The following is an 18,936-nucleotide window of genomic DNA, read 5'->3' as shown; positions in this document are numbered from 1 at the left end:
AGAAATGTGTTTAGAAGTTCAACTTCCCTGACCTGGATCCTTTGTTTGAACTTCCTGAGGCAGTCCCATTAATTCCCGGTGCTACACCAAAACGTCGAAGAGGGAGGAGAAGTTAGGTTCTTGTCAGACTCAGGCAGCGAGCAAACCATCCACCGCTTCTGAGTATATTACTCGCTAAAGTTCAGTCCTTGGACAATAAAGTAGACAAGCTCAGGGCGAGGACCTCCTTCCAGAGAGACATAAGGGACTGTAACATATTCTGTTTTATGTAATTATAGCTCTCTCTGGATATATTGTCCCCATCTCCGTTCATCGCATGGACAGAAATAAGGAACATCCGGGAAACATAGAGGTGGAGGGGTATGTCTCATCTTTAAATAATGGTGTGATTATGGTAACGTACAGGAAATTAAGTAATTTTGTTCTCCCGAACTGGAATACCTCACCATCAAATGCCGATCGAATTACCCCTGAGAGAATTTTCCTTGGTTATATTGTCACTGAGGTGTATATTCCATCCCAAGCCGACACCATGACGCCGAATTACAGTGGACTTTGTGCGAACTGGAAACCGCATATCCTGAGGTAACATTTATTGTAGCTGGGGACATTAATAAAGGAAATCTGAAGAAAACGCTCCCTGAAATTCTATCATGTCTTATAATACACACAGAGAGAACACCCTTAATCATTGTTACTCTAATTTCCAGGATGGGTACAAAGCCCTCCTTTCGGCAAGTCAGATCACGCCTCCCCCTGCTCCTCCATGCCTATAGACAGAAACGTAAGCAGGAAGCACCCGTGGTAAGGACTGTTCAACATTGGTCTGACCAATTGTAATCTGTGCATCAAGATTTATTTGTAACCCTTTTAACCCTTGTTTTACCAGGTAAGTTGACTGAGAACACATCATTTACAGCAGCGGCCTGGGGAATAGTTACAGGAGGGAGGAGAGGGGATGAATAATCTAATTGGAAGCTGTGGATGTTTAGGTGGTCATGACTGGACACTGGTGTCACTGACCTTAGTTCCTTTGTTATAGTTTGGTCAGGGCGTGAGTTGGGGTGGGTAGTCTATGTTCTTTTTTCTATGTTGCGTTTATGTGTTTGGCCTGGTATGGTTCTCAATCAGAGGCAGGTGTCGTTCGTTGTCTCTGATTGAGAATCATACTTAGGTAGCCTTTTCTCACCTGTGTTTTGTGGGTGATTATTTTCTGTCTAGTGTTTTCTGCACCTCTCAGGACTGTTTCGGTTTTCGTTTATTTCACATTGTTATTTTGTATTTTTTCTTTCAGTTAATAAACATCATGAACACATACCACGCTGCGCATTGGTCCGACATTTCATACTCCTCGTCAGAGGAGGACGAATAATTCCGTCACAGAATCACCCATCAAACAAGGACCAAGCAGCGTGGTATCGGGCAGCAGCAATCTCCGGGCTCATGGACATGGGAGGTGGGGGACCACGTCCGCACTCTCCCTTGATCTTCTGTGTTAAAGGAATGAAAGGACAGGAACTGGAGTAAAAAGCAGGGAGGAGGCTGATCTCTTCAGTCACCCTCCCACAGCAGCATCACACATGAGCATTGTGCGTCCACACTGTGGTGCTGTGGAATAATGGCATTGGGCCCTCCACAGAAAGGAGTGCCTAGCAAAACGATGAGGCTTCATTTTAATCTTATTTCAGAGCTTTAGCTGGAGTACCAGTGGGGCTCCAGTGGCCCCTGCTGGAGAAAGGGAGAACAACAGAGAGAAAAAGCTTACAGCACCTGGTATTCCCAGGCAGTCTCTGATCCAAGTACTAACCAGGCCTGACCCTGCTTAGCTTCCAAGATCAAATAATATTGGCCGTGTTGTGGGTGGTATGGCTATAAGCAACGGCACTCGTGGAAAAGAAGCCACTTAATATAATAATAATATATGCCATTTAGCAGACGCTTTTATCCAAAGCGACTTACAGTCATGTGTGCATACATTCTACGTATGGGTGGTCCCGGGAATCGAACCCACTACCCTGGCGTTACAAGCGCCATGCTCTACCAACTGAGCTACAGAAGGACCCTATCGTGGGTTTGTTCATGTTAGGACAGTGGTGTTCACTTGCGTGAGGACACTTGTGGCTGGTGTCAGCCCCCTCCCTCAAAGCAGTGTCACCTTTTTAATGTTTTTATTTTTTTCCAGTCACAACATTACAATTAAAACATAAAACTCAGAGGAAATTTGACACAACAGAGAGAAACAGCTTAAATTATCTGGTATTCACAGGCACTCTCCCATCCAAGTACTAAGTATGCCCGTCCCTGCTTAGCTTCCAATATCAGATTAGATACATTTCCGTCCATATCCGCTTATGCCAACCGATGCTTGTATCTGTGCGGATGTGTCTGTCTGAGCATTGTTAATGTTGGTGACACCCCTCTGCCAAGGGAGAACACGACATGTCTCTTATCGTGGGTTTGTTCATGTTAGGACAGTGGTGTTCACTTGCGTGAGGACAATGGAATTCCTGAGAGAGGGTTAGGAGGGATTTTCTGTGTGAGTTCAAAGGTCAAGGAAACCCATTATGCCCATGCTCCATTAAAGCAGACATTGTTTTAACCCCCACCCCTTTTCTGCAAACCCCCCCCCCGTTCCCCTTGTGTTACCATCTCCTGCCCTCCCTCCCTTCCAAAGAGTGTAAACAGCGCCTGGCCGATTGCCACCGCACCTCCTCCCAGTATTCCTGCCGGCCCTCCCTCTCTCGCCGGTCCCCACCAGGGGGTGTGCAAAAGTTTCCGCTCCGGAAGGCTGGTCACAGAAACTCAGCAAACAGTTAGTCTCATGGTGGGCATTCTGCCTGTAGCCCAGACCTTTTTTCTCCTAACCCGCAGGTTGAGGGTGTTGTTGACAGGGATGTGAGCTGGTATTTTCCAGGGTTAATGTGGATACAGTGTCTTGACCAAGGTACACAAGGGTGTAGGCACTGCTATGCCTGGAGGTTTATTAATACCCACATTAGCAAGTTGTTGTCCTAGTGCAGCCAGAGGCCCTTGAGCAGGGATTAAAATGATAATTTTACTCTATCTTTACCAACCACTGTTTTTATCATATAACTGTCCTCTATGGTACTGTGACGTGAAAAATAAATATTGCCACGTGATTCTATTATTGATTGATCAGAGTTCAACATCAAATGTCAGACCATTGGACTAAGTGGAATAACAATCCATAATTTACGAGAATGAGCCACATTCTGGAACATCTCATTTGTTTTGAAATGGATAGAAATTCTTATCAACCTATAACATAACATTTTATATTTCGTCCATATATTACAGCCTAGTGATGTGTTGTTCTCACATGGAGATGTGAGAAGAGTGCCTTGCGAAAGTATTCGGCCCCCTTGAACTTTGCGACCTTTTGCCACATTTCAGGCTTTAAACATAAAGATATAAAACTGTATTTTTTTGTGAAGAATCAACATGGATATTTCAAACTTTTTTAACAAATCAAAAACTGAAAAATTGGGTGTGCAAAATTATTCAGCCCCCTTAAGTTAATACTTTGTAGCGCCATCTTTTGCTGCGATTACAGCTGTACGTCGCTTGGGGTATGTCTCTATCAGTTTTGCACATCGAGAGACTGAATTTTTTTCCCATTCCTCCTTGCAAAACAGCTCGAGCTCAGTGAGGTTGGATGGAGAGCATTTGTGAACAGCAGTTTTCAGTTCTTTCCACAGATTCTCAATTGGATTCAGGACTGGACTTTGACTTGGCCATTCTAACACCTGGATATGTTTATTTTTGAACCATTCCATTGATTTTGCTTTATGTTTTGGATCATTGTCTTGTTGGAAGACAAATCTCCGTCCCAGTCTCATGTCTTTTGCAGACTCCATCAGGTTTTCTTCCAGAATGGTCCTGTATTTGGCTCCATCCATCTTCCCATCAATTTTAACCATCTTCCCTGTCCCTGCTGAAGAAAAGCAGGCCCAAACCATGATGCTGCCACCACCATGTTTGACAGTGGGGATGGTGTGTTCAGAGTGATGAGCTGTGTTGCTTTTATGCCAAACATAACGTTTTGCATTGTTGCCAAAAAGTTCAATTTTGGTTTCATCTGACCAGAGCACCTTCTTCCACATTTTTGGTGTGTCTCCCAGGTGGCTTGTGGCAAACTTTAAACAACACTTTTTTATGGATATCTTTAAGAAATGGCTTTCTTCTTGCCACTCTTCCATAAAGGCCAGATTTGTGCAATATACGACTGATTGTTGTCCTTTGGACAGAGTCTCCCACCTCAGCTGTAGATCTCTGCAGTTCATCCAGAGTGATCATGGGCCTCTTGGCTGCATCTCTGATCAGTCTTCTCCTTGTATGAGCTGAAAGTTTAGAGGGACGGCCAGGTCTTGGTAGATTTGCAGTGGTCTGATACTCCTTCCATTTCTATATTATCGCTTGCACAGTGCTCCTTGGGATGTTTAAAGCTTGGGAAATCTTTTTTGTATCCAAATCCGGCTTTAAACTTCTTCACAACAGTATCTCGGACCTGCCTGGTGTGTTCCTTGTTCTTCATGATGCTCTCTGCGCTTTTAACGGACCTCTGAGACTATCACAGTGCAGGTGCATTTATACGGAGACTTGATTACACACAGGTGGATTGTATTTATCATCATTAGTCATTTAGGTCAACATTGGATCATTCAGAGATCCTCACTGAACTTCTGGAGAGAGTTTGCTGCACTGAAAGTAAAGGGGCTGAATAATTTTGCACGCCCAATTTTTCAGTTTTTGATTTGTTAATTAAAAAAGTTTGAAATATCCAATAAATGTGTTCCACTTCATGATTGTGTCCCACTTGTTGTTGATTCTTCACAAAAAAATACAGTATTATATCTTTATGTTTGAAGCCTGAAATGTGTCAAAAGGTCGCAAAGTTCAAGGGGGCCGAATACTTTCGCAAGGCACTGTATATTTTTCAACCCACATTTCAAGTTTGTTAATTTGCTTGTCAAATTAGATTACATGTTTTATTCCATTTAACCTTTATTTTACCATTAAGTCTATTGATGCTTGTTCCTGCTTTTCAAAAATAGATCTAGACGACTGATCTGTTCAATGAATTGAGGATATACCAACCATGCCAGATCACAGGAGGTCTGTGGCACCTTAATTGGGGAAGATAGGCTCCAAAAGGTATTTCCCCTACAAACACAGACACACAAATAATCTAACGAAGCTAACCTCACCATTATGATGAATCTCCACAGCAAATTGCTAGATGATATGTTTGCTTTGGCTACTGCTCATTGCCTGTGATTTCTCATTCTACTTATTAATTTCAGACTTCCACTGTCCATCACACCTGAGCTTAATTTTCCTGTCCACTATACACGAGTCAAGGTTGTAATTTGTGGGGTGGAACGGGGGAGACATAATTATTTAAACAGTTACATTTGTCACCCCCACATTCAAGTACATTTTTTAAAGATATATGTAACAGGGTTAAGTCCAATTAGTATAAAGTCACTCAATTTAGGAAGTGATTTTTATTTGATAATCAAAAATGTTTATATAATAGCTTTTCCTTTCAGGTTATAGCGAAATCATTGAACATGAAGGTGCATAAAGATGTTGCAATACAGAAAAGTATCGAAATGTAGTTAAAACTACAATTATTTGAAGTGGCTTCCTCTTCTCGTCTCTTCACGTCTCTAGGCGTATGTCACACGTCACAACTTCACAGGAGAGGCATTTGAGCAGCACCTAATGACTTCTGGAACATGTGAACTTCCATGTGCCTTAATAAAAAAATGTGTATGCCGTCTATAAATAGAACAACATTGTTCATTTACGAGCCTAGTTCATTTAGCCACGGAAAAAGACAGGAACCTTCTCATTAGCCAGGATTAACTGCGATAATGGATAGAAAGGACATGCCGAGAGATGAGTTCGGATTGGTCTACCATGTAGCATGCTTCTGTCTATAACATGAGCTTCTCAGTATGTGTAGATAATCCTTGCTACCACATCTTTTTTTATTAAGTTATGGAGAATTACAAAAGTGTTGCTACTGCTCTCAACAATATTGCTACCCTGAATTTAGTAGGTGTTATTAACAAAGTTCAGTGGGAAAAAGTTTGTTCTTAACTGACTTGCCTAGTTAAATAAAGGTTGATTAAAAATACAATAAAAGCAGAGTATGATAGCTAAGGAGATGGAGATAATTCTGGCATTTGATTGCAAATGTGAAGGGTGTCCAAAAAAGAGAACACAGAAGGCTTTTGAATAAAACACCTGACTCCGGATTACATCTTAAAACTAAGGGCAACCATGGCATCTGTGACACACAGGGAGAAGCGTTCATCCAGGGTAAGATTCTAGCCAGCTACATAGCCAGCTACATTTTCAGATATTATACATTTCTAATTGTGTCAAAGTTGTTTTCATTGCAAGTTAAAGCGTACTGTTAGCTAGCTAGCTAACATTAGCTGGCTGGCACGCTAGCAAACGTTACTTGTATGATCTGTGTAGTTATATTATTTGTATCTCAGAAACCCATTTGCATTGCTAGTAATAGCCTAATGTTAGCTAGGTGCTAACATTGGACCTAGTTGGTTTAGCTTTAGCTACTTCCCAGGTTGAGTAAACATCTAGCCTGATTCCGGCATGCCAGATCTAAAACTTCTGGCCCGGGTCTGGCAGCTGGACCCGTCCCGAGTTCAAAATGAATGATGGTACAGACTAGGCCCGAATCATTTGGCGGCCAGATCGAACATCGTGAACTGAGCCAAAGCTGACATTTTAGGGCCATAAACAACCCAGCAATGGCCCAAATCCACTCGATTCTACTGTATCCCCTGCCCAGTATTCATGGATATAGCTCTCAGATGATAAACATATGGTCCGTGCTACTTAGAATACTTTGGACATCCCTACCCCATTGAAGTTGACATATAAAATGGTTAAGGTTAGGTAAGGGATTTGGTTATGTGTAAGGTTTGGGAATTTCCAAGGATCCCAGATAACCCTCACCATAAACATATAGGAGCTATGTATAGGCAAGGACTGGCCATCCATTATATACAAATTATAGTTTAAACCATGTTTTGAGGCTATACAGTGTTTGTTTTCAGTTAAACAGGCCTATGTTTGGATCTGATGGGGAAGAACAGTTCAACTAAGCTCAACAACCATTCATAACTTATTTTCTTCAAGAGTCAATGGGTATACAATGCCTAGTGAAAGTCTACACACCCTTGAAAAGTTATCACATTTGAGATTGACTCCTTTACTGTCCAGCCACACCAGCTAAGGCTCAGGAAGTCAGCCTTCAGATTCACATGTTGAGTATTTGGTGCATGGTGGTTGAAGGTGGAGACAGTCCATCAGAGAGACAAACAAGAAGACATGTATTGTAGAGCACATCACTGTACATGTGGTTCAAGTGAGGAAGGGGGTAAACTAGAAACACTCATCATTCAACCTATAGAATGTTGTTTTACATTATACTTATAGTTATTATTAGTGGAAAGTTAAAAAGTATTGTAAACCATAATCGATGGACTGTAATTGTGGTTCAACAAATTACATGTTATTATGAGTGATAACTGTTGTGTCACACATATGCTTCTAGCTGTGAACAGTCTGAGTATTTGGCACATTGTGGTGGAAGGTGGAGACGAGTGGTGACCTGTCATTCGGGGCAGGTGGGGCAGAGCCTCACTTGTTTTGAGCCCCACCTGTTTATTTATTTTAGCCTGTTTTGCATTTTATTTTGACATTAATACGTGTCACATATCAGTTTGCAAACAATGTAAAAAAAAATCAAAATCATTTAGTTAATAAAGCTGCATACAAACATGGTCTCTTTTTTTCTTTCTTGAGTAAGGCAGCGCCACAATGCAGATGTTTCAGCCTAGCTCAATGCTTTCTCTCTAGTTGCGCCGTGAATTGCCTCAGTGTTCTGTCACTCATGGGGACATTACTTCACTGCAAAATCTACGGGGAGAGCTCGAAAATTCAAGCCCATGGGTGCTGTCATAGAGTTACATTAGAAGTGCCCATCCCAGAAGGCTCAAAGTCCTTGGCCACAGATAAAATACCGTAGCTTTGATTGGACTGATCATGTCAATATCATATTTTCAAAATCTTAGTTAGCGATCGAGACAAGCAGTCATCATGAATCATCATGAATCAAGTTGACAATCTACTGGCAAATCCTTTTCAATCCTTGTCTTATGAAGAGACATTATAGAAAAATGTATCAGTGCTCATCGCCCATTGGACATGAACATTACACAACAAGTTGGAAATCGCAAATTCAACAATGAGTGCTTTGGTAGTGATCAGTGGCTAACCGCAAAGCAATCACTAGCCTGTTATTCAGTGGAGTGGGTGTGTGGTCCAAGTCTGGGTTTAAGTGTCTCTTTTCCAAGCTTAAAAGGATAAACATTCACATGCCATGGGCCTGAAAAGTTGGATACTTTGGCAATGCTGTCAATCCAGCATGACTTTTGCATTGTTCAAAACAACTGGCAATTCGGAACTGGGAAATCTCAGACTTCAGTGAGTTCAAGACAACTGGGAAACTAGCTACGACTGGGAAAATACGTTTTGAGCGGTCATCCAAATCGGAATTCCAAGTCGGGAACTCGGGTCATTTTCTAGAGCTCCGACCTGAAGATCACTGACTTTATGATTGGACCTTTTTTTAAACGAAATTTCCAGTTGTTTTGAAAGCACCATAAATCTAGAGAATGCCAGACTTTGATGACAAAACATCCCCACAAGAAGGACCGACTGTAACGTAGGAGTCGGGAAGCAAGTACAGGGAATGCAAATGTAATCATTAATAGAACATAGTACAAAACAAGAAATACGAAAAGCGTACAGACATGAAACAGAAACAGTGTCAATAATGCCTGAGGAAAGAACCAAGGGGAGTGACAGATATAGGGGAGGAAATCAGGAAGGTGATGGAGTCCATGAGTGTCATGAGGCACAGGTGCGCGTAACGATGGTGGCAGGTTTGCGTAATGATGAGACAACTGGCGACGTCGAGCGCCGGAAATGGGGAGTAAACGTGACACCGACGAGCCACCTTCCTGTTCAAGTGAGCACATCACAACAAGGTGAGTCCAAAAATGTCTTGTATGCTGCTGCATAAATGAAGTAATATGCCAGGGAGATATGTATACTGTAGCTAAAAAAAGTAATACGAAATGTATGTTGTGTAGTAAGCTGTTAGTTGCCCATGTGCCTCACCCTAATAATTTGGTCTATTTACCACTCTTAATTTCACCTAATGTTCTAGTGGTGCACATGTAGCCTGTAACCTGTTTTAGAGAAATGTAATTATCGAATTTTGTAAGAGCTTTCATTGTCTGCTCATATGCCCCCTTTATTTAACATACAGTTCTGACTTGGTGTACAGGGAGTATACTGTAAGAATGGCCCATGTTCTGAATTCTGTCGCTGTACATTTCAAAGCGCTGAACAAATAGGTATTCTGACTACGTCCATCCTAGCTTGCTCATTCTTATTCAAAATTATGATCATAGTTTGTAGATCTCAATTGTCAGTAGTAACCACATTGTTTTAAGCAAGCCAGCTATATCAAATATGCTTTTTAAAAAGGCTGTAAATGAGACTGAATGTACTTTTTCATTGCCAGACAAGGCTCCGCTGATAGCCAGGTGTAGCGGCGGTAAGGATTCACTCCGTGGTGCTGAAAAGAAAGCTATGCTGTTGGGACAGCTTTCTGTAGGGCCTAACAGTTTGTGGGCACCGTTTGTAACCGTTATAGTGCAATTAATGTATTGTTTAGTGTTGTGTTGTGTAGGGGCTTTTTTGGGGAGTTTGCCCCACCAAGATTTACATGCTACAATTGCCACTGGTGGAGACAGTCTGTCAGATGGTCTCTCCACTCTCAGCCTGAGTCTGCTGGCAGGAAGACATTTATTGTGGAGCACATGGCTTTACATGGCATCCAACTGAGGAATGGGATCAGCTGGAAACACTAATCAGTCAACCTATAGAATGTTGTTTTACATTATACTTATAATGTATTTTCTTTTTTTATAGATTTGCTTTTCAATGAATGAAGACAGCATCTGATTGGCCCATTGACTGTACAGGGTCAACAATGAATAGTTTCGCAAAACTATTTATTGTTTTGTGGTCGACCACGAGCTAGATCCAAATCCTTCGGGTAGGCAACGTTACACAGAACTACCGGGACCATATACAAAAATAACTGTTGTATGTGTAACAGTAATTCAGTGTTTAGCTGCCATAGTACACATGAAATGAAATAAACCATTATCATCGGTTTAATCCAAATCCACTGTATGCATGCATTCATTTTTCATTCGTGGCCCCGGGAATTGAACCCACAATCATGACGTTTCAAGCGCCATGATTTTTTCCATTGACTGTCATGGTGGTTATTTATTTTGCTATTTTAATAGGCTATAGACTACATTTGTAACAGTTGAATAGGCTATTGCAATACATTAACATGCATGTTTGTAGGCAGCAACACTCCTTTTAGCCTAGGTAGCAGATTATCAAATGGAAGATATAGACCTACGTTTTTAGAAAAAACTATTATTCTACATCCTAGGCTATAACAACACAGTGCAATGAGGAATTTATTATTGTTAGTACACAATTATTGTCTAGGCTGTAAACTGCAGTGTTGTAGGCTAATTTGAATAACCCCTCAAACGTCCTTTTGCGTTTCATGCCGAAATAAAGCCCTGATTACACAACCATTTGGGATCAGTTATGGATTCTTTCTCGACAGTTTACAAGGTACAGAAAATTACATTAGACCACTCATTTTGTCAGGATGTATTGGCATTTACAGATAGGCTATAGCCTGTTTTTCAATGGTAGGCCTATGACACTGTCGTGGATCATGTATGCCAAGTCGTCCTATAATTAATGTGGCCACCAGCAAATGCCTAAAAATCGCTAATGCCATTATATTAAGTGAGGATTGGCCGAATGACTGCTATAGAATTAGTGTGAGTGGGGTTCTAAAAACAAATCTGTAGTAAAATCTCATTCATTTATAGCATAGATTCTCTTAGGGTCCTTCTCTATCGAATTGTCACACCCTGATCTGTTTCACCTGTCTTTGTGCTTGTCTCCACCCCCCTCCAGGTGTCGCCCATTTGGCCCCATTGTCCCCTGTGTATGCCTGTGTTCTCTGTTCATCTGTTGCCAGTTCGTCTTTTCTCGTCAAGCGGATCCTCTACCAACGTTTTCCCATGCTCCTGTTTTCACTCTTGTCCCTGTTTTTCCGGTTTTGACCATTCTGCCTGAGCCTGCCTGCCGTTCTGTACCTTTCGGACTCTGCTATGGATAACTGACCTCTGCCTGCCCTTGACCTATCGTTTTCCTGCCCCCTGTTTTTGTAATAAACTTTTATTACTTTGAACTGTCTGCATCTGGGTCTTATCCTGAGGTCTGATACTAAGAGCCTAATAGGCCAAATCTTTCCTTGCAAATGACCTCGCAAATTCGAGGTGAAATTATTACATTAATTTGTTTTTTTATTCTTCCATCACCTGCCAAATAAAAACCCTACTTCTGAAAAAGTGAGAAAAAAAAAGTGAAAAAGTGAATCGAAACAGATATACTGAAGTGGACTCGGTCCGAGTACCATTAGCCGGAACCCATAGTAATATGATTTTGCCAGACTTAGGAAAAGCTCGGCCCATATGAAGCCCCCGGAGTCGATGCCGAGTCGATAACGAGTACCCAGAAACTCAAACGGAATAGACACAAACCTACCGTTTTGACTGGGCTTCAGATTTATATTACTGCATTTCATGCATTAGCTACGACAATCGGTTTGTTATGCTAGTACTGCATGACTTGGGATTATGGTGCATTGTATAGATAGCTAACTAATTTACATGTCTAAATTCATATTGATGTGTATTTTCTGTCATTTATGTAATTCAGGGCTCATCTGTGAAAGAGACCTTGGTCTCAGTATGACACACGTTTTTCACTAACCTGTGTAAAGACAGACTGACAGGGATGTGTACAATTCATTTTAATTTCTCTTTTAAGATATTATACATTTCTAATTTTGTCAGACAGTTGTTTTCATTTCAAGTTAAAGCGTACTGTTAGCCAGCTACGTGTATGATCTGTGTAGTAATGTTATTCGTATCTCAGAAATCAATTTACATTGCTAGTTATAGCCAAATGTTATCTAGCTAGATAACATTGAACCTAGTTGGTTCGCTTTAGCTACCTGCTGATTCATACTGCAGCATTTTATGCACGGTGGCTAGATATGACAATCGTTTTGTATTGCTAGGAGATTATTGGTTGGTATTATGGACCCAGGCACATGTCTTTCACTGACCTGTGTAAAGAAAGACTGACAGGGATGTGACAAATCATTTTCATTTCTCTGTTATTTTGTTGTTGTTTACAGATGCACTATCCTTCTGACCCTATGCAGCCAGGTCTCATCTACGTTTTAACAAGAACAAGATTGTGCTCTGGTATATTGTGCCTGGCGGACCATGCACATGCTCCACCACAGTCTTGACCAGTCTGGACCAAGTTTGCCCCTGACTGATTCTTCGGCCTCATCAAGCAGCGCTTCCGAAAGACCAGAGTGAACGCTTTGTCTGAGATTGCTGGTGTTGTGAAGGACAGCACTGTGACAGGGGTCAACATCCCACAGCTGGTTGGACTGGAGGATGGTATGGTGCTGGTGGAAAGCTATGGCTGGCAACAACACCCGACTCCGTACCTCAGGCCACTGCCACAGGTCAAGCAGTACCAGCACTTCAGGTGAAAATCATTTTCATTGCATTGTATGAGGTTATTCTTATTATCTAAACTTGGGAAGTGAATTGATGTTATGCAAGATTGTAATGTCTTCCACATTTGTTTGGTCTATTTTCCTGTTTTACAGCTTCAATGCTCTGGAGCCGGGTGTTGATGTTGCCAAGGAGTGTTCAAATCATGATCTGATGGCCTTATCTCAGTCGGGACCAGGTTTCAGCTGCCTCGCAACGCTGACGTGCTTTCTCCCATAAATGGACAGACTGAACAAGCACCACCTGGACTGGACACAACTAGACATACATTTATTTTTGAGAAAATCTGGGAGTTTTGAGAAAAAGAGGGCATGGACGTCACATGCCCTGCACCAAAGTCAAGGGCAGGACAGAAACAAGCCCTTACGAATACAGATTCCCTTGTTCATGCAAAGGGCGGACGGACCAGCCCATCACTGGGGGCGCGTTCCCAGTCATCCGGATTATCTCCAATGCCTCTATACACATTCACATGACTCTCTCCTAACACACACACACACACACACACACACACACACACACACACACACACACACACACACACACACACACACACACACACACACACACACACACACACACACACACACACACACACACACACACACACACACACACACACACATTTATGCTACTAATAATGTTTTTATCCTGCTGCTCAGCCACTTTACCCCGAATTGTATGCATATACCTACCTCATCTATCACCACTATCACTGATATCATTATTGATATGGTTTGTTCTCTCCTCCTGTAACTATTCCCCAGGTCTTTGCTGTAAATATGAATGTGTTCTCGGTCAACATACCTGGTAAAATAAGGGTTAAATAAAAAAGGTAATAAATACAAGCTCTACTGGCAATGATATGTTTTAATATATATATATTGACACTTTCTATTTTTGATATTGCTACTATGCAAGTAACCATTCCACTTTACAGTTTACACCTTCTGTAGAGACCCGTCCACTTAGCTCGACCTGAATGTCGGGTGATGATAGCCTCTCTTTCACATGACCCATCAAGTTAGCCAGGTGTGTCTGGGGGTGATTATGGCCATCTATTGGATATCATGAACAAGTGTACATGTTTAGACATTAGTGACCCATCCACCTCGCTACAGTGCCTTGCAAAAGTATTCATCCCCCTTGGTGTTTCTCCGATTTTGTTGCATTACAACCTGTCATTTAAATTGATTTCTATTTGGATTTCATGTAATGGACATACACAAAACAGTCCAAATTGGTGAAGTGAAATTAGACAAATAAGTTGTTTCAATAAATGCAAAAAGAAAAAAAAAACGTGGTATTCACCCCCTTTGCTATGAAGCCCATAAATAAGATCTGGTGCAACCAATTACCTTCAGAAATCACATAATTAGTTTTTTAAAAAGTCCACATGATCTGTTACATGATCTCAGTATATATACACCTGTTCTGAAAGGCCCCAGAGTCTGCAACACCACTAAGCAAGGGGCACTACCAAGCAAGCAGCACCATGAAGACCAAGGAGCTCTCCAAACAGATCAGGGACAAAGTTGTGGAGAAGTACAGATTAGGGTTGGGTTATAAAAAATATCTGAAACTTTGAACATCCCAAGGAGCACAATTAAATCCATTATTAAAAAATGGAAAGACTATGGCACCACAACAAACCTGCCAAGAGAGGGCTGCCCACCAAAACTCACGGACCAGTCATGGAGGGCATTAATCAGAGAGACAACAAAGAGACCAAAGATAACCCTGAAGAAGCTGCAAAGCTCCACAGCGGAGATTGGAGTTTCTTTACCATAGGACCACTTTAAGCCATACACCCCACAGAGCTGGGCTTTAAAGAAGAATGGGCAGAAAAAAGACATTGCTTAAAGAAGAAAATAAGCAAACACATTTGGTGTTCGCCAAATGGCATGTGGGAGACTCTCCAAACATATGGAAGAAGGGACTCCCGTCAGATGAGACTCAAATTTATATTTTTGGCCATCAAGGAAAACGTTATGTCTGGCGCAAACCCAACTCCTCTCATCACCCCGAGAACACCATTCACACAGTGAAGCATGGTGGTGGCAGCATCATGCTGTCGGGATGTTTTCATCAGCAGGGACTGGGGAACTGGTCAGAATTGAAGGAATGATGAATGGCTCTATATACAGGGAAATTCTTAAGGGAAACCTGTTTCAGTCTTCCAGAGATTTGTGGACAGAGGTTCACCTTCCAGCAGGACAATGACCCTAAGCATACTGCTAAAGCAACACTCAAGTGGTTTAAGGGGACAGAGATGGCCGCTTTGCTTCTCGTTCCTAGGAAACTATGCAGTATTTAGTTTTTTTATGTGGTATTTCTTACATTGTTACCCCAGGTAATCTTAGGTTTTATTACATACAGTCGGGAGAAACTATTGGATATAAGAGCAACGTCAACTCACCAACATTACGACCAGGAATACAACTTTCCCGAAGCGAATCCTCTGTTTTGCTCACCACCCAGGACAATGGATCGGATCCCAGCCGGCGACCCAAAACAATGATGCCGAAAAAGGGGCAGACGGAGCGGTCTACTGGTCAGGCTCCGTAGACGGGCACATGTAACGTTATTTGTATCACGGAAACATGGCTCACTTGAGACACGCTATCGGAGTTGGTACAGCCAGCTGGTTTCTTCACCCATCGCGCCGATATAAACAAGCATCTTTCTGATACGAAGAAGGGCGGGAGTGTATGCCTTATGATTAACGAGACGTAGTGTCATCATAACAACATACAGGAACTCAAGTCCTTCTGTATTAGAATTCCTCACAATCAAATGCCGACCACATTAACTACCTAGAGAATTGTCTTCGATTATAATCACAGCCGCATATATCCCCCCGGGGCAGACACATCGATGGCGCTGAATGAACTTCATTTGACTCTATGTAAACTCGAAAGGCTGCATTTATTGTAGCTAGGGATTTTAACAAGGCTAATCTGAAAACAAGGCTCTCTAAATTCTATCAGCAAATCGATTGTGCAACCAGGGCTGGCAAAACCCTAGAGTATTGTTATTCTAACTTCCACAACGCATATAAGGCCCTCCCCCGCCCTCCTTTCGGAAAAGCTGACCACGACTCCATTTTGTTGCTCCCTGCCTATAGACAGAAACTAAAACAGGAAGCTCCTGCGCTCAGGTCTGTTCAACGCTGGTCCGACCAATCGGATTCCACGCTTCAAGGTTGCTTCGATCACGTGGACTGAGATATGTTCCACATTGCGGCGAACAACAACATTGATGTATACGCTGATTCGGTGAGTGGGTTTATTAGCAAGTGCATCGGCGATGTCGTACCCACAGCGTCTATTAAAACATTCCCAAACCAGAAACCATGGATTTATGGCAGCATTCGCGCGAAACTGAAAGCGCGAACCACTGCTTTTAATCAGGGCAAGGTGACCGGAAACATGACCGAATACAAACAGTGCAGCTATTCCCTCCGCAAGGCATTCATACAAGCTAAGCGTCAATATAGAGACAAAGCAGAGTCGCAATTCAACAGCTCAGACACGAGAGGTATGTGGCAGGGTCTACAGTCAATCACGGACTATAAAAGGAAAACCAGCGCAGTCGCCTATGTGAAAATGCTGTTCATCGACTACAGCTCAGCATTTAACAACATAGTACCCACCAAACTCGTCATCAACCTCGAGACCCTGGGTCTCGACCCCACCCCAGGTGGTGAGGGTAGGTAACAACATCTCCACCCCGCTGATCCTCAACACTGGTGCCCCACAAGGGTGCGTTCTCAGCCCTCTCCTGTACTCCAAGTTCACCCATGACTGCGTGGCCATGCACGCCTCCAACTCAATCATCAAGTTTACAGACGACACTACTGTGGTAGGCTTGATTACCAACAAAGACGAGACGGCCTTCAGGGAGGAGGTGAGGGCCCTCGGAGTGTGGTGTCAGGAAAATAACCTCACACTCAACAAAACAAAGGAGATGATCGTGGACTTCAGGAAACAGCAAAGGGAGCACCCCCCTATCCACATCGATGGGACAGTAGTGGAGAGGGTAGAAAGTTTTAAGTTCCTCGGGGGTACACATCACGGACAAACTGAAATGGTCCACCCACACAGACAGCGTGTTGAAGAAGGAGGTTGAAGAAATCCGGCTTGTCACCAAAAACACTCACAAACCTTTACAGATGCACAATCAAGAGCATCCTGTCGGGCTGTATCGCCGCCTAGTACGGCAACTGCTCCGCCCATAACCGCAAGGCTCTCCAGAGGGTAGTGAGGTCTGCACAACGCATCACCGGGTATAAACTACCTGTCCTCCAGGACACCTACACCACCCGATGTCACAGGAAGGCCAAAAAATATCATCAAGGACAACAACCACCCGAGCCACTGCCTGTTCACCCCGCTATCATCCAGAAGGCGAGGTCAGTAAAGGCGCATCAAAGCAGGGACCGAGAGACTGAAAAACAGCTTCAATCTCAAGGCCATCAGACTGTTAAACAGCCATCACTAACATTGAGTGGCTGCCACTTCAATAATGGATAAAATTGATGTAATAAATGTATCACTAGCCACTTTAAACAATGCCACTTCATATAATGTTTACATATCCTATATTGCTCATCTCATATGTATGTACTGTACTCTATACCATCCACTGCATCTTGCCTATGCCGTACTATACCATCACTCATTCATGGATTTTTAAAAATGTAAATATTCTTATTAATTCCTTTACACGTGTTTATAAGGTAGTTGTTGTTAAAGTGTTAGGTTAGATTACTCTTTATTTTATTTTATTTTTTATTTCACCTTTATTTAACCAGGTAGGCAAGTTGAGAACAAGATCTCATTTACAATTGCGACCTGGCCAAGATAAAGCAAAGCAGTTTGACACATACAACAAGTTACACATGGAGTAAAACAAACATACAGTCAATAATACATCAGAAAAATAAGTCTATGTACAATGTGAGCAAGTGAGGTGAGATAAGGGAGGTAAAGGCAAAAAAAGGCCATGGTGGCAAAGTAAATACAATATAGCAAGTAAAACACTGGAATGGTTGATTTGCAGTGGAACAATGTGCAAAGTAGAGAAAGAAATAATGGTGTGCAAAGGAGCAAAATAAAGAAATAAATACAGCAGGGAAAGAGGTAGTTGTTTGGGCTAAATTATAGATGGGCTATGTACAGGTACAGTAATCTGTGAGCTGCTCTGACAGCTGGTGCTTAAAGCTAGTGAGGGAGATAAATGTTTCCAGTTTCAGAGATTTTTGTAGTTTGTTCCAGTCATTGGCAGCAGAGAACTGGAAGGAGAGGCGGCCAAAGGAAGAATTGGTTCTGGGGGTGACCAGAGAGATATACCTGCTGGAGAGCATTCTACAGATGGGTGCTATGGGTGCTATGGTGACCAGCGAGCTGAGATAAGGAAGGACCTTACCTAGCAGGGTCTTGTAGACGACCTGGAGCCAGTGGGTTTGGCGATGAGTATGAAGCGAGGGCCAGCCAACGAGAGCGTACAGGTCGCAGTGGTGGGTAGTATATGGGGCTTTGGTGACAAAACGGATGGCACTGTTATAGACTGCATCCAATTTATTGAGTAGGGTATTAGAGGCTATTTTGTAAATGAGATCGCCGAAGTCGAGGAATCGTAGGATGGTCAGTTTTACAAGGGTATGTTTGGCAGCATGAGTGAAGGATGCTTTGTTGCGAAATAGGAAGCCGATTCTAGATTTAACTTCTGGAAGGATAGTTTACAGTCTAACCAGACACCTAGGTATTTGTAGTTGTCCACATATTCTAAGTCAGAGCCGTCCAGAGTAGTGATGTTGGACAGGCGGGCAGGTGCAGGCAGTGATCGGTTGAAGAACATGCATTTAGTTGTACTTGTATTTAAGAGCATTTGGAGGCCACGGCATTGAAGCATTGTATGACATTGTGTCAGGACCCGGTTACGAACCCGGGTCTCCGGAGTGAGAAAAAGTCACTTAACCAACTGAGCCACGAATAGTTGGCAGAACCCAGAAGATGAGGCAGACACAGCAGTACTTGAGACGGTGTATTTAATGAAGTAAAAAGTGAAGTTCTTCAGGAAAACATGTAACTCCACA

At 42.5% G+C, this 18,936-nt stretch overlaps 1 pseudogene; it reads right to left on the bottom strand.

The window, feature by feature from the left end:
• Window positions 1-1,758: 1,758 nt before the first annotated feature.
• On the bottom strand, window positions 1,759-1,877 carry LOC118362980 (uncharacterized; annotated as a pseudogene).
• Window positions 1,878-18,936: the final 17,059 nt, after the last annotated feature.

The sequence above is a fragment of the Oncorhynchus keta genome, chromosome 2 (assembly GCF_023373465.1).
Source record: "Oncorhynchus keta strain PuntledgeMale-10-30-2019 chromosome 2, Oket_V2, whole genome shotgun sequence".
Taxonomy (NCBI): Eukaryota; Metazoa; Chordata; class Actinopteri; order Salmoniformes; family Salmonidae; genus Oncorhynchus; species Oncorhynchus keta.
This window is presented reverse-complemented; position numbering and strand designations above follow the sequence as displayed.